A 15489-nucleotide genomic window follows, 5' to 3' on the forward strand; every position below is an offset into this window, starting at 1 on the left:
ATGTGCCTTTGTGTCACAGCCATGGCCAGATAGGCAAGCCTGTGGTGCCCTAGCACGTAGCTGTGGGACTAAGACTGTGGAGAGGGTCAGCTCCACATGGGCATGAGCAAGTGGGGACTACCAAGGGGAGGGTGCAAGCCAGGCCATCGCTGGGAGATTGACAATGAGGAATGGACAGGGGCATGGGTAGAGAGAGGTTACTCTAGAAGCAGAAGAGGGAAACGTTTTTAGTGTAACTACAGTCATGGTAATACATCTGGAGCTGAGCAATCACCAGACCCCAGAACCTCCACAGGCAGAGTCCCCACGCACTGTGTCTCGAGGTTGGCTAGAGAAAGTGGCATTGTGCAACAACCATGTGACTGTGGACTTGGCATCTCCAGATGGACATGAAAAGGCAGCCAGCAGTGGGAAACAGCAGGTGTTTGTATAGGAAGAATATCGCTGCTGTTTGTACTTTATTCTGGGATCAATATGTTAAATACACATACTAATCATTTTTTTTTAATATTTATTTTTTAGTTTTCGGTGGACACAACATCTTTATTTTTTTAAATTTTTATGTGGTGCTGAGGATCGAACACAGCATCCCATGCATGCCAGGCAAGCATGCTACCGCTTGAGCCACATCCCCAGCCCCACTAATCAGTTTTTAAAAACCAGTTTTAGTAGTGTTAGCAACATATTCTTATTAGTGACTTATTAAGCACATATGCAGTAAAAACGTGCAGAAAGCAGTGTTCACAGAATTTATTACTGCATCTAGACCTTTGAAAGATATCTGCACAACAGTTTTAGTTCCCTATCACCTCTTTGGTTCCCTTCGTAGGGTTGCAGTGGTTATACCGATGCCTCTCTTGCCTTGCCTCTGTGGGTAACCTGAAACAGGTTAGCAGTAGCATCTCAGACCAATAGGAAGCAGGCTGCACATGTCAGACCAGTGAGTTGATAAGATCGGAGACTTGGTTGCACATTCTGAGATGATTTGGACTTTGAGTTCAGCTTGAGCTCCTGTTTTAGACTTGGAACTAGAATGATCATTTATTCTTTTGAGTGCAAAGATGGCTGCAGTGTGGCTGGAGACCCATCTGGGCTGCCTCCAGATGTTTTGTTTTATGGTCAGACACCATGTTTCAGGCCCTGTGATTTTTTCCTCCCTCAAGTTACGGAAGCAGTTATTTGGCAATTCACCCCATCACTGCAAAGAGAAGGATGAGAGTCTAAACTGTTGGCTCCAGAGTGTCCATGAGTATTCATGGAGTCTAACTTTGGTGAGAGAACTGGAGACAAATCTTTATACACTGAGATCACAGTGAGTTCTACCCTGGTTCAATTTTATTCTATTATACTTTGGTCCATCTAAAAATTATTCTAATATAAAAATGCCAGCATTTTTTTTCTTCAGTGTACCTAAATTTGTTGAAATTTTGACTAGAAATTAATGATGCCTCTTTCTTTCTGCACACCTCTTGTCTCTCACTGATTCCACCCAGTTATATCACTGTCAGGTGCTGAGCAGGCATTTCACTAATCAACATGGAAGGGTGCTGAGCCTCTGTTCACAGATGAGGACAGTGCACCTGTGTCATCATAGACTGTCTTACTGGCATGAGTCTTTAAAGGTTTACAGTGTAGGGTTGTGGTCACAAATCAGAGACCAAGGGTGCCATCTCATGTGTCTGAGAGGTTGACTGTCAGAGGCATTTGGAGGACTCTTTGTCCATGTGTATCAAAAACTTCAAAAATATTTATCGACTTTGGCTGAAAATTCTAATGAATTTGCCTTCAGAAGACAGTCAGATAAGTGTTATATTTACACATGGAAAATGTTTATTATAGCATTGCTTAAATAATTCACAATTGGAAACAGTCCAAATGCCCAACAATAGAGGACTTAATGATAACTATACAGCATAATAGAACATTAGGCATCAACTTGTGTCGTAGAAAAGATTCATGACATGAAAAAGCTGGCAGTATATGTGAAAATAGTATGACATGAAATGCAGGTGAGTATGTGTGTGCCTGGTCTGTGGCACATGTGCATTTAAGGGCTTTGGGAAGTTCAGCCTTAGCATTTGTCTCTGAGAGCTGGAATTGCTGCTGATCTCTGTTGCACAAATTTCTGAATTTTGTAAATTTTCCTCAATGAATACATACCACTTAAATATTCATAGGAAAACGAATATATGTTGTTATTACTCGATGTGAATATTAATCTGATCTTTGAGCTGCCGAAGCATTTTCTAAGCATAAAAGTAATCCAGGTAATCTTGAATACTAGATGTTTGATTTTCATAGATTTCTTTGGATGTCAATACACATTGTTAAAAGGCTAAAAAAACTCATGAAAAATTTCTCCAGATGTTACAGATATAGATATACTACTTTGTTCTGAAAGAATATATAATTGATGTCATTTGTTTTAAAAATAGGTAGATGTGCTTAGGAGAAAATACTGCTGTTTGTGGAAAATGCTTGGAGGTGCTTTTAGACATGTTTCTTGCACTTTTCTATACTTTTGATGCTTTCCACACAGAGGGCAGGTGTGTGTTCTGCAGCTGGCCATTGTGTTGGATGGTAGGCCGGGGCTACCTCTGCAGGGAACCTGCCATCCTGGGAGGTTCTGAGGCCGAGCTGTGCAGGACAGATTCTTTGTCACTGATCGATTACCATCTGGAAAGTCCAGCAGATGTATTTAGGCAACTTCAGTACTTCCTGTATCTGGTCCTGGTGATGAGAGTTGACCCTCTCAGAGAACTAGGACAGTATCAATAATGCAGTTTAAATTTAAACTTAGTAAGTCCATGTATTGACATTAAAGTAAAAACCCTTTTATGTATTGTTGCAAGTTGATCATGAATAAAGTCCATAAATATAATTTAGAAAGACTGAAACGTGTATCTGTGCTCGTACTCACCTGAAATATGTGGGTGGAAGCGAGCAGGTGTGTGAGAAGACACTGAACCCACGTGCTGAGGAACTCAGTGTCCCCAGTGTCTGCATGGAGGAAAGGATACGTGGGTGACCAGACCCTGGAAAGGTTGGGTATGCATGGTCTGCGTCCTGCAGCCTTGTCACTTGCATCACAGCCAAGCAGTGGCCTCAGGATGCTGTTTTTTGAAGTGTGGAGTAAGAGCTCAGCCCTGACTGAGTCCTTCTTTCTGTGAGACTGTCTCCAAGAGGGCTCATTACTTAGAAATGATGATTACCTGGTGATTCTGTGGAGGGAATTGGGATGGGTCATCCTTGCTTGTCCTCACCCCATGGAGGCCTCTTTCCCCTTGTTTCCCCACCTTCTGCTTCTTGTTGGCGCTGTAGGACTCTGACTACCTACAGGGGCAAGCTGATGAGATACTTTGTCCCCTAGACCTGGAGAAATTCAACCAAGCTACCCTAAAGTCAGATCCTTGCTGTGGTCTGCTTAGTATTTGGATAAAAATAGTAGTATTTGCTCTTCTTCCTCCAGTGAGATCTGTCAAAGTCTAAGCCCTTGCAATACATTTAGCAAAAATGGGACCTATGAGCAGATTTCTAGGAGTCACATTACCAGGTGTGCCAAGCTTAAAACCACCAACATAATAGTGTCATTGTGAGACTGAGAATGAAAGGGGGCATCAGATGTATGGGTGTAGGGGGTGGTATGGTGAAGGAGGTAAGAGCCAGGGAACACCAGCTTTGGGATGGCGGCCTCAGTGGATCTAGAAGGAGCCCTCCTCCCATAGCTGGAGCAGTGCTGCTGGCTCTGTTTCAGGCTGGTGGAATGCAGAGGCTGCGTCTGTCAGAACCACTCCTCCAGAAGTAAGGAGCATGTCTACACTAGGTGCATGCTCTGGTTGGACGCTGCAGTATTCTATGAAACTCTGTGTACCTAAAAGTAGGAAAATTACAGATAAGAGCTCAAGGCATCCAGCATGATTGGAGGCACAGCAGGAGACTTATCACTCTTATCATTTTGTCTATTAATCTCTGATGAACATGTTCTGTTGTGGGTGTGTGGTTGCATGTACAATGCTGGGGAGTATCTATCTGCAAACCTGTGCCAATGCAGGAGCCTGGGCTATGGGTTCCTGTGGGCCCAGGACCTATCAGCAGTAGCTCTGCGAGTGCCTGCCCATGCAAAGCACCTGAATTCTGAGCAGATGATGTCTGATCAGAGGTTCTTGTGAATTGCAAGCATTTCATGTTAGGTACCATGCCTTCCCCTGTCAAAAGGTCTGTTTCATCATGTGATTTTAAAAAGTGGCAGTTTTTGCTTCACATATTCGTCAGTGGTTTGCCCCCTTCTATCCTGGATGGTGCTCTTGCCCTGGGCCCTAACTGTTCTGGAGCATAACCCCCTGTTCACATCGCTCAGGTGGCCTTCTCTCCTATCCAAGGGTTACAAATACTTGATACAATCTGGTCTGTCTGTCCCTGTCTAATGGACATTTTTGTCCTTCTCTTGTAGGTCATCTGTGTTTAGATTTCTTTGTCTGTGTGAAGAATCTGAAGGAAGACATCTTCCCATGACCTGTGTGCTTTATTGCTGTAGATAGTTCTGGATGGTCTGGACAATATTCATTTGTCTTTCTCTGTGGGACCATCACTTTTGTGTGCTTATTTGCCATCCATTTTCTTTGGTGATGCGTCTGATCTCATATTTTGCCCACTTTTAAAATTGTATTGTTTGGTTTTTGTCTGTAATAATTTGTATCTATCATTCTTGATGTTGTTAATTTGTATCTTCTTCCCTTTTCCCCTGGTTATTCTGGCTCAATGTTGATCAATATTATTGATCTTGATCAAAGAGCCAACTTTTAGTTTCATTAATTTTCTGTATTTTTTTCTATTCTTTTTTTCTTTCTGCTTACTTTGTCCTTTAGTCTTAGGCTAGCATAGGTAATTGATTTGAGACCTCTTTCTGGTTTTTCCTAATATATATATAATTTTGTGCTGTAAATTTCTCTTTTGCTGCATCCCACAAAATATTGTGTTTTCATGCTTATTTGGGTTAAAATTCTTTTGAATGTTTGTCACAATTTCTTCTTTGACCTGTATTATTTAAATGTATGCTCTTTATTTTCCAAGTATTTGGAGGTCTTTTCAGATGTTAGTGGTTTTTAATTTAATTGATTTCCTTTTTATTTATTTTTTTAATAGTTGTTCAAAACATTACATAGCTTTTGACATATCATATTTCATACATTTGATTCAATTGGTTTATGAACTCCCATTTTTACCCCGTATACAGATTGCAGAATCACATCGGTTACACATCCATGTTTTTACATACTGCCATACTATTGTCTGTTGTATTCTGCTGTCTTTCCTATCTGCCGCAGTCCGGCTGCAGCAAAATAACCTGGGGGTGACGAGCAACTTATGTACATTGATACAGCAGGAGTGGAAGCTGTTTATTGTAGGACAGGAGGGGTATATATACATTCTACACAGCTTATCTTAATTAACATAAACTAGATACAGCAGTCAACCAATAAGGAATCTCCACACTTAATGGCTTGCTGGCGTTACTTCACAAACCACTCCCTCTGCCAAAATGCCAGGTGCCATCTTGACTTGTTTACAGACCGTAACACCTATCCTCTACTATCCCGCCTCCCCTCCCCTCCCCTCCCATCTTCTCTCTCTACCCCATCTACTGTACTTCATTTCTCTCCCTTGTTTTTTTTCCCCCTTTCCTTCACCTCCTCTTATATGTAATTTTGTATAATGATGAGGGTCTCCTTCCATATCCATGCAATTTCCCTTCTCTCTCCCTTTCCCTCCCACCTCTCATCCCTGTTTAACGTTAATCTTCTTCTCAGGCTCTTCCTCCCTATTCTTAGTTGCTCTCCTTATATCAAAGATGACATTTGGCATTTGTTTTTTAGGATTGGCTAGCTTCACTTAGCATAATCTGCTCTAGTGCCATTCATTTCCCTGCAAATGCCATGATTTTGTCATTTTTTAGTGCTGAGTAGTACTCCATTGCGTATAAATGCCACATTTTTTTTTTATCCATTCATCTATTGAAGGGCATCTAGGTTGGTTCCACAGTCTAGCTTTTGTGAATTGTGCTGCTATGAACATCGATGTAGCAGTATCCCTATAGTATGCTCTTTTAAGGTCTTTAGGGAATAGTCCAAGAAAGGGAATAGCTAGGTCAAATGGTGGTTCCATTCCCAGCTTTCCCAGGAATCTCCATACTGCTTTCCACATTGGCCGCACCAATTTGCAGTACCACCAGCAATGTACAAGTGTACGCGTTTCTCCACATCCTCGCCAGCACTTGTTGTTGTTGGACTTCATGATGGCTGCCAATCTTACTGGAGTGAGATGGTATCTTAGGGTGGTTTTGATTTGCATTTCTCTGACTGCTAGAGATGGTGAACATTTTTTCATGTACTTGTTGATTGATTGTATGTCCTCCTCTGAGAAGTGTCTGTTCAGGTCCTTGGCCCATTTGTTGATTGGGTTATTTGTTTTCTTATTGTTTAATTTTTTGAGTTCTTTGTATACTCTGGATATTAGGGCTCTATCTGAAGTGTGAGGAGTAAAAATTTGTTCCCAGGATGTAGGCTCCCTATTTACCTCTCTTATTGTTTCTCTTGCTGAGAAAAAACTTTTCAGTTTGAGTAAGTCCCATTTGTTGATTCTAGTTATTAACTCTGTGCTATGGGTGCCCTATTGAGGAATTTGGAGCCCGTCCCCACAATATGTAGATCGGAGCCAACTTTTTCTTTTATCAGACGCAGAGTCTCTGATTTGATATCAAGCTCTTTGATTCATTTTGAGTTAACTTTTGTGCATGACGAGAGAAAGGGATTCAGTTTCATTTTGTTGCATATGGATTTCCACTTTTCCCAGCATTATTTGTCGAAGATGTTATCCTTCCTCCATTGCACGCTTTTAGCCCCTTTGATAGTTGTAATTTTGTGGATTGGTCTCTGTGTCCTCTATTCTGTACCATTGGTCCACCCACCTGTTTTGGTACCAGTACCATGATGTTTTTGTTACTATTGCTCTGTAGTATAGTTTGAAATCAAATTACTAACATATGGGATGAAAAAGGCAATATCACAACAGACATTACAGATATACAGAAGATAATTAGAAATTATTTTGAAACCCTATATTCCAATAAAATAGAAGATAGTGAAGATATCTATAAATTTCTTAAGTCATATGATTTGTCCAGATTGAGTCAGGAAGATACACACAATTTAAACGGACCAATAACAAAGGAGGAAATAGAAGAAGCCATCAAAAGACTACCAACCAAGAAAAGCCCTGGACTGGATGGGTATACAGCGGAGTTTTACAAAACCTTCAAAGAAGAATTAACACCAATACTTTTCAAGTTATTTCAGGAAATAGAAAAAGAAGGAGCTCTTCCAAATTCATTCTGTGAGGACAACATCACCCTGATCCCGAAACCAAAGACACTTCAAAGAAAGAAAACTACAGACCAATATCTCTAATGAACCTAGATGCAAAAAATCCTTCATAAAATTCTGGCGAATCAAATACAAAAACATATCAAAAAAATTGTGCACCATGATCAAGTAGGATTCATCCCTGGGATGCAAGGCTGGTTCAATATACGGAAATCAATAAATTTTTATTCACCACATCAGTAGACTTAAAGATAAGAACCACATGATCATCTCGATAGACGCAGAAAAAGCATTCGACAAAGTACAGCATCCCTTTATGTTCAAAACCCTAGAAAAACTAGGGATAACAGGAACTTACCTCAATATTGTAAAAGCTATCTATGCTAAGCCTCAGGCTAGCATAATTCTGAATGGACAAAAGTTGAAGGCATTCCCCCTAAAATCTGGAACAAGACAGGGATGCCCTCTCTCACCACTTCTATTCAATTTAGTTCTCAAAATACTGGCTAGAGCAATTAGACAGACAAAAGAAATTAAAGGCATAAAAATAGGAAAAGAAGAATTTAAATTATTACTATTTGCAGATGATATGATTCTATACCTAGAAGACCCAAAAGGGTCTACAAAGAAACTACTGGAGCTAATAAATGAATTCAGCAAAGTGGCAGGATATAAAATCAACATGCATAAATCAAAGGCATTCCTGTATATCAGCGACAAATCTTCTGAAATGGAAATGAGGACAACCACTCCATTCACAATATCCTCAAAAAAAATAAAATACTTGGGAATCAACCTAACAAAAGAAGTGAACTATTTATATAATGAAAACTACAGAACCCTAAAGAGAGAAATAGAAGAAGATCTTAGAAGATGGAAAAATATACCCTGTTCATGGACAGGCAGAACTAACATCATCAAAATGGCGATATTACCAAAAGTTCTCAATAGGTTTAATGCAATGCCAATCAAAATCCCAACAGCATTTCTTGTAGAAATAGATAAAGCAATCAGGAAATTCATATGGAAAAATAAAAGACCCAGAATAGCAAAAGCAATTCTATGCAGGAAGTGTGAATTTAATTGATTTCTAATTTAATTTGATTGTGTTCAGGAAACATTATTTTTCTTATTTCATTCTTTTAAAGTTTTATTGAAACATTTTAAAAAAATATTTATTTTTTAGTTTTTTTAGGTGGACACGATATCTTTTATTTTTATTTTTATGTGGTGCTGAGAATGGAACCCAGTGCTTCATATATGCTAGGCGAGCATGCTACCACTTGAGTCACAACCCTAGCCCTGTTGAAACATTTTTAATGGCTCAGAGTATGGTCTTCAGAAATATTCCATGATCATTTGAAAAGAATGTACATTCTATTGTTTTTGTGTGCAAAGTGTTCTGTAAATGTCAATTAAGTCATGTTGGAGGATAATGTTGCTTCTGTATCCCTTACTGATATTATGGGTAGTTTTTAAAAAAATAAATTATTGAGAGAAAAATAAGGAAAGCCTCCACTATAATTGTGAATTTGTCATTTTTTTTTGGTCCTATCAGTTTTTGCTTCATATATTGTAAGCTCTTTATTTCGTAAATAAGCATTTAGGAGTATTACTTTCTTTTGATAAATTGACCCCTTTATTATATAATGTCCTTATTTACTTCTGGTAATAAACTTTTTCTCTAAAACCTACTTTTTTGATGTTTTTATAAGTGATTCCGATTTTCTTATGATTAATGTTAGCTTGGTATATAATTTCCCATCCTTTTTCTTTTAAACTGAATGTTTATATTTAAAGGGGTTTCTTATAGATAGCATTTACTGTGGTTCTGCTTTTTTACTGAGTTGTAAAATCTCTTGTGTTTTAATTGGACTGTTTAGACCATTCATATTTAATATGAATTTTTATATAGTTGGGTATAAATTTCTCATTTTACTATTAGTTTTATATTTTTTCCCATTTTTATTAGGTCCTTATTATTTCTTTCTGCTTTATTTTGGATTGAGTACTTTTTGTGATCAGTATCCTCACCTTTACCAGCTTATTAGCTATATCTCTTTGTTTTTTGGGATCACTTTGGGACTCATCGAATATATCCGTAGCTTGTCACAGTCCACGTATAGTAAAGACCTACAACAGTATTTCTGTCACTTTTCCATGCCTTTATGTTACTTTTCATTTATATTTTTTCATTTTATTGTCATGCCATTTTACTTCTATATTGTTTAAGTCCCACTGTACATTGCTATTATTTTTGCTTTAAATGGCACATTATCTTTGAAAACACTGTTAAAAATTAAGGGAAAGGGGCTAGGGTTGTGGCTCAACAGTAGAGTCTTTGCCTAGCACATGCAACACTGGGTTCGATCCTCAGCACCACATAAAAATAAGTAAATAAAATAAAGTAGAGTCTTTGCCTAGCACATGCAACACTGGGTTCGATCCTCAGCACCACATAAAAATAAGTAAATAAAAAAACATTTTAAAAAATTAAGGGAAAAGATTTGTGTGCTCGTGTGGTTTCTGTTTCTAGTGTTTTCCCTTTCTTTTTGTCGATCTAGATTTCTTCTTGGTGTTTTCCTCTTGTGCTGTGGGCTTCTTTGGGTTTTTCTGTAGTTTGGCCATGTGGGACTGTGAGTGACTTCCATGTTCATTGGGAGAAGTCCCCATTTTATGCTTGTGTTTGAAAGTCATGTTTGCTGTGTCCGGTGTTCTCTTCCGGTGGTGGCCAGTTGTCCCTCCTTGCTCTGGATGTCACCTCCTGGCTCTAACTGCATCCCCAGCAGTCCTCCGCCCACCACATGGTGCTTGTGCCTTTGTACTTGTTTCCTCTATTTTAAAAATAAATTTTATTGTGCGTGCTGAAGGCACACACATGATATTATGGACACATGCAGCCAGGAGGTTACCTCATGGAGATCACATACCACTCTTCCTTCTCTGGTGGTCTTGTGAGTAGACTAATGATTTTGTTTTTTTATGACCGATTTTTAGTTTTCTTTTTAGTTAGTTGATTATCATATGCCATGGCTTAATCTCCTTCATGTTGTCTTATGGTTGTTGACCTTCTCGACCTATGTGTTGTCCATGATCTTTACCAGTTTTTGAAACTTGGTCATGCATATTTTAGATCTGTGCTGTCGGATCTGCTGTGCCTTGGCTCTTCACTTATGGTGAGTCTCTATTGCGGTGGGGATGTGTGCCAGTCTGCTGTTTTGCTTCGTTTTGGGTCATTTCTGTCGACACAGATTGTCCATCCACATGGACTCCTCATTTCTTTTGTGGTGTCTGACGTGAAGCTAGTCCCATGCAGTATAAGTTTCATCTCAGATGTCCTTTTCATCTCTAGACATTTCATTTGGATCTTTCTCAAATACCTTTCTTTTTTTAAAAAAAAATATTTATTTTTTTAGTTGTAGTTGGACACAATTCCTTTGTTTTATTTATTCATTTTTATGTGGTGCTGAGGATCAAACCCAGGGCCTTGCACATGCCAGGTGAGCGCTCTACCACTGAGCCACAACCCCAGCCCTCAAATGCTTTTCTTGTCTCTCCTTGTTGTTAAGTTGTTAAGCAGAGCCTCACTTAGTGGTGCTGGCATGACCCAGTCACAGAGGTCACACTCCTTCAGGTAATGCCACCTTCCCCATGCTACCTAGGATCTTCAGTCCAGGTGGGGAGTGCACACTCCTCCTGGACCCTGAGCACCACGCTGTTTGATTTTCTCCTTTTCTGGTTCCTCCCCTGGCTTCAGGGGATTCACTCACTCACAGGTACAGTCAGAGTCCAGGTGAGAGCCCAGGGTATCTGCCTTGGTTCTTGGCAGCTCTTCTCTTTCTGGTTCTCTGCCCTCTGATTTGAGTGCTTTTGCCACCCTGCTTTCTTGACACCTGTCTCCCCATTGGGGCTCCTCTGCCTCTGCCTGTGCTGTGGAAACTCCCCAGGTTGCAGGCCGGGCAACCACAGGATATACTCTGTCTGCTTCCCTTTTCTCAGGGTCATCGTCCTATGCTGCCTGTGGTTCCACATCTGAAAACCCCTGGTTCCTGTCTTTGGTTAACCATCTAAGTGGGAGTCAGTGCAGCCAATCTGCCTGTGTGCCTGCTGGAAGTGGACATTCTGTTCCTGCAGTCTTTAGGCATCACTGGACATCTGACTGTGGGCAGTCATCCCTGCATCTGGTTTACCTGCTTGTTTGTCCTGTGTAGGTGGACGCCTCATTCTGTCCTGTAGGTGAAATGCTCTGCAGAATGGGGCCGAGACCCTGTGGGCATCTTGGGGTGTCTGCCTGTGTGCCTGCTGGAAGTGGACATTCTGTTCCTGCAGTCTTTAGGCATCACTGGACATCTGACTGTGGGCAGTCATCCCTGCATCTGGTTTACCTGCTTGTTTGTCCTGTGTAGGTGGACGCCTCATTCTGTCCTGTAGGTGAAATGCTCTGCAGAATGGGGCCGAGACCCTGTGGGCATCTTGGGGTGTCCCATCAGGCCTAACCTTTTCTTCCCCAGGCTACTCCCCATGAGTTTAGATGAATTTGAGGATCCATTCTGCCCCAGATTTCAGGCAGGTGTAGGACTATGGGTCAGTTTGGGATGGCTGAGGCCCTAAGATTTTATCAATCTAACTTCAGACCCAGTTTAAATCTAATCATGTGTTAGGAAATTCTTTCCCAGGGAATCTGCCTTTGACCTTCAAATAGCTGGCTTATGAATATATTATTCTAATATATTACTTTAGGTTGATAAAATTTTATCAACTAGATATAAATTTTATCAATTTATATCTAGGTTGACTTTTGTGTTTGGATTTGTTTCTACCTATGATTTCCAATTTTAATTATGTTTTCTTAGGCTATGGGACTATCAATGGAGGGAGAGCTTCACACGTCCCTATAAATAGTGCTTCTCAAGGTGCTGTCGTAGAGATCACGCCTTTAGGCTGAACAGTGCTTTTTACATCAGCTGATTTTTAAAGTCTTGCTTGGCCTTGTGCCTGGTTTCACATCAGAGCATAGGAGGGACCTGTGGCAGGCTGGGGGCAATGGCAGTGTGAGCTGCACATGTTTTCCTCCCCTGATCCTCCTTTCTATTAACCTTTCTTCTCCAATGCTCAGCTGATGTGGTCCAGGAGGGGCTTGAGGGCTGGTTGTGAATGGCTTCGAGTGGACATGGCTTCATGCCTGTGTTGCAGCAGTGCCACTGGCCCAGCAGTGACGAGTAGTGCAGTGTGTGCCTCTAGCCACATGGCAGGTGGGTGGCATCTGCAGAAAGGCTGTGTGACACATGTCTCAGATGCTCAATGGGGCCCTGGCTCTAGATTTGCAAAACTTCCTTTAGATATTTCTTTCAGGTTTATCATTAAGAGGGTTTTCTTTTTCTAAGGCTTATAGATATTGTTTTCAAAGTTTTCAGCAGAATACTTGTTTGTAAGCAGTCTCATGTGGAAAGCAAGGTAACCGTAGTAGCTGCTAATGTTTATGAGGTCCCTGATTTGCGCCAGCTCTCTTGACTTGACTGTTTCACAAGTAGTCACATGCTTAGATCTTAAAGTGTCCCTCGAGGCGAGTATCACTCTCTACCCACTTTCCTGAGGCTTGGAGAGTGAAGTAACTCACTCAAGGCACCTTGGTTGCAAGTGACAAGGGAGGAGAGAGAGCTGCCTTCTGATGTGGTGGCTGCTGAGGACCTCCCAGTGACAGCCTCTCCTGTGGGCTTGGGGGCAGCCCATTGCTGCCTTGCTGTCCTGGACTTAGCAGACCTCCATCAGAGGGCACGTCAGGCACAGCCCAGTGACCTTCCAGAGCTGTCTGCTGCGGCAGGACCACCACTCACTCAGAAAAGACAGTCCTCCAGGTGAGATGGTGGTGAGGGTCAGGATCTATGAGGTAGTACTGGCATCCTGACTTTTCCACAGAGGAAAGTTCTTATCAGCAAATTGCTGAAACAGCAATTGCTGGAAGTGGACATTCATTTAGTAGATGTGCAAGGGGTGTCTGGCATGTGCTGGGCACTCCTCAAGAATCCTGACATCCTTGTGGAGGGATACAAAACATGGATACCTTCAGCAAATACCTCCCGTAGCATGTCAGGCGGTGAGGACTGTTATGGAAGAAACAAAGAAGTGGGGGCAGGTTCTGGTGCCACGTGGGCATGGCAGTCAGGATGGGTCATGGGAGGGTAGGCATCTGAGCAGCTCCTTGCAGAAGGTGCAGGAGTGCGTCCAGGGGTGCTTGTGGGTTAATGGTTCCAGGACAAGGGGAGCTAGAATAGAGGCTGTGGAAGACCTGCTTGGTGTGTTCATGGAGCCACCAGGAGCCTGTGTGGCCAGAGCAGTGTGTGGAGGGGAGAAGCAGGAGCAAGGTTAGGGTGGCAGTTGGGGTGTGTCAGGGTCTTATAGCCATGATGAGGCATGTGGTCAATTGTTGTAGAGCTGAGCTGAGGATAGAGCATGGCTGTATGACTGAGTGGGGGAGCTATCTCGTCTTCTTGCTCACTGTGCTAGGTTGCTTCTGTTTTGTTTTTGTTTTTTCATCCTAGAGCTGTTATGATACCTGCTTCTTAGAGGATATCCAAATCCTTATTTCCTTGGGACCAGCTTTATAATTGTGCAACTCTGGATCTAATTTTATAATTGTGCAACTCTGGATCTAATTTTCACAGAAATCTCAAGGGAAGGGCCTCTGGAACTCAGACATACAAACCATGCTGTTTATGTGCTATGCCTCTTTTCCCTCAGACTTTGGTGTTGTCTAAATTCTTCCTCCTGGCAGAAGGGAGACTTGAGTTCTGATCTGGCCTCTAGTTTTGGAAATAAACCAGTGTGCTGAGCTGGGGCCCAGCTGTTGGTGCTGCACAGCTCAGCAGGTTTCAAGCTAGTGATGGCCCAGAGCAGCCAGATTGAGAAGCAGAGATGTGCAGTGTGGTTTGAACCCTCAAGGCTGTATGCAAGTAGGTTCCAAAGGGCTGCAGCAGGCAGATTCTCTTAGAATTCCCGAGGCCTTAGTTAAGTAAAGGGAGGGAGCTTTTTATAGGGCACCTGTGGCCTCTTGTGTAGGTGGAGAGGGAGCTGTTAGGAGCACTGAGCTGCTTGGAATGGAATGGCTCTGTTTCCATGGACGATGCTGATTGGGTCCTGCAGTTGTTCCCCCTGGGACTCCTGGGTGGTTCCAGGAAGCAGAAGAGAGCTCATCTGCAGTGGGTGCTTCCCAGGGGACATGGTGGCTTACCTTTCCCCACTTCTTTAGAACAAGGTGAGTGCAGTCCTCCACAGAGAAGCACAGGTGGCCTTTCCTGGTTCATGAGTGCAGTTTCACTCCCTGCAGCTGGTTAATGATGCAGCCACTCTTGTCCCCATCTTCCCTACACTAAGATCTGGGAACTAGAAAATAATGGTAACAAACTTTGATGAAAGTTTTTATTTACTTCAAGGACTTTTATTCTTGGCAATAATGCTTTGGTTATTTGCTGTTTACATTTTTGTTTTTGTCGCGACCCCCGGCCGGCAAAGGAGACGCAACACAGGATTCTTCTTTCAGCAGTTTATTCAGGCCTTTATTCAAAATGTATCTTCAAGCTTCTCCTCCTCCACCCGTGCCTCCTAGCCTTAATAAAGCATCCTAAGCCCCAATGCAAAGCTGCCACGTGGATCTTTCTCATAGGGTGTTATCTCAAAACGCGCCAACTCTCCCTAATAAGGAGTTGTTTATCACTGACCACAGTGGCAGCCAGCGCCATATTGTAATGGCGGCTATGGTCCGCAGAAACGGCTCACCACATGTTTTATTACTCTAAAAACTTTAGAACTGGAACATTTGGAAAATATGAATAAGAACTTTAACATTTGTCTCTAATGAGTACAGACAGGAGGTTTGAGCAGAGGAGCTGACTGAGCTAGCCCCAAAGGGCCTCAGAGTGATTGTCCCTGCCCTTTCTAGTCCTTGGTAGTGTTGTGACCTGCCCCATCTTTGTCAACCCTGTGGTCACTCCACAACACTCTTTGCTTTGCTATGTGTGTCAAGGGCCCACTTGGCAGAGGAACACGGTGTTTCTGGGGAGACCTGTGAAGGTATGTGTGACGTGATGGTGCACATGTGTGTGGCACGTGTGAG

General features: G+C 42.0%; 1 protein-coding gene across 3 annotated transcripts in view; it reads left to right on the top strand.

Moving 5' to 3' along the window:
• The window catches only part of Pcbp3 (poly(rC) binding protein 3), a 224582-nt gene that overhangs the window by 56854 nt on the left and 152239 nt on the right, over window positions 1-15489 (top strand). The window lies entirely within an intron of this gene.

Source organism: Ictidomys tridecemlineatus, chromosome 3 (assembly GCF_052094955.1).
Source record: "Ictidomys tridecemlineatus isolate mIctTri1 chromosome 3, mIctTri1.hap1, whole genome shotgun sequence".
NCBI lineage: Eukaryota > Metazoa > Chordata > Mammalia > Rodentia > Sciuridae > Ictidomys > Ictidomys tridecemlineatus.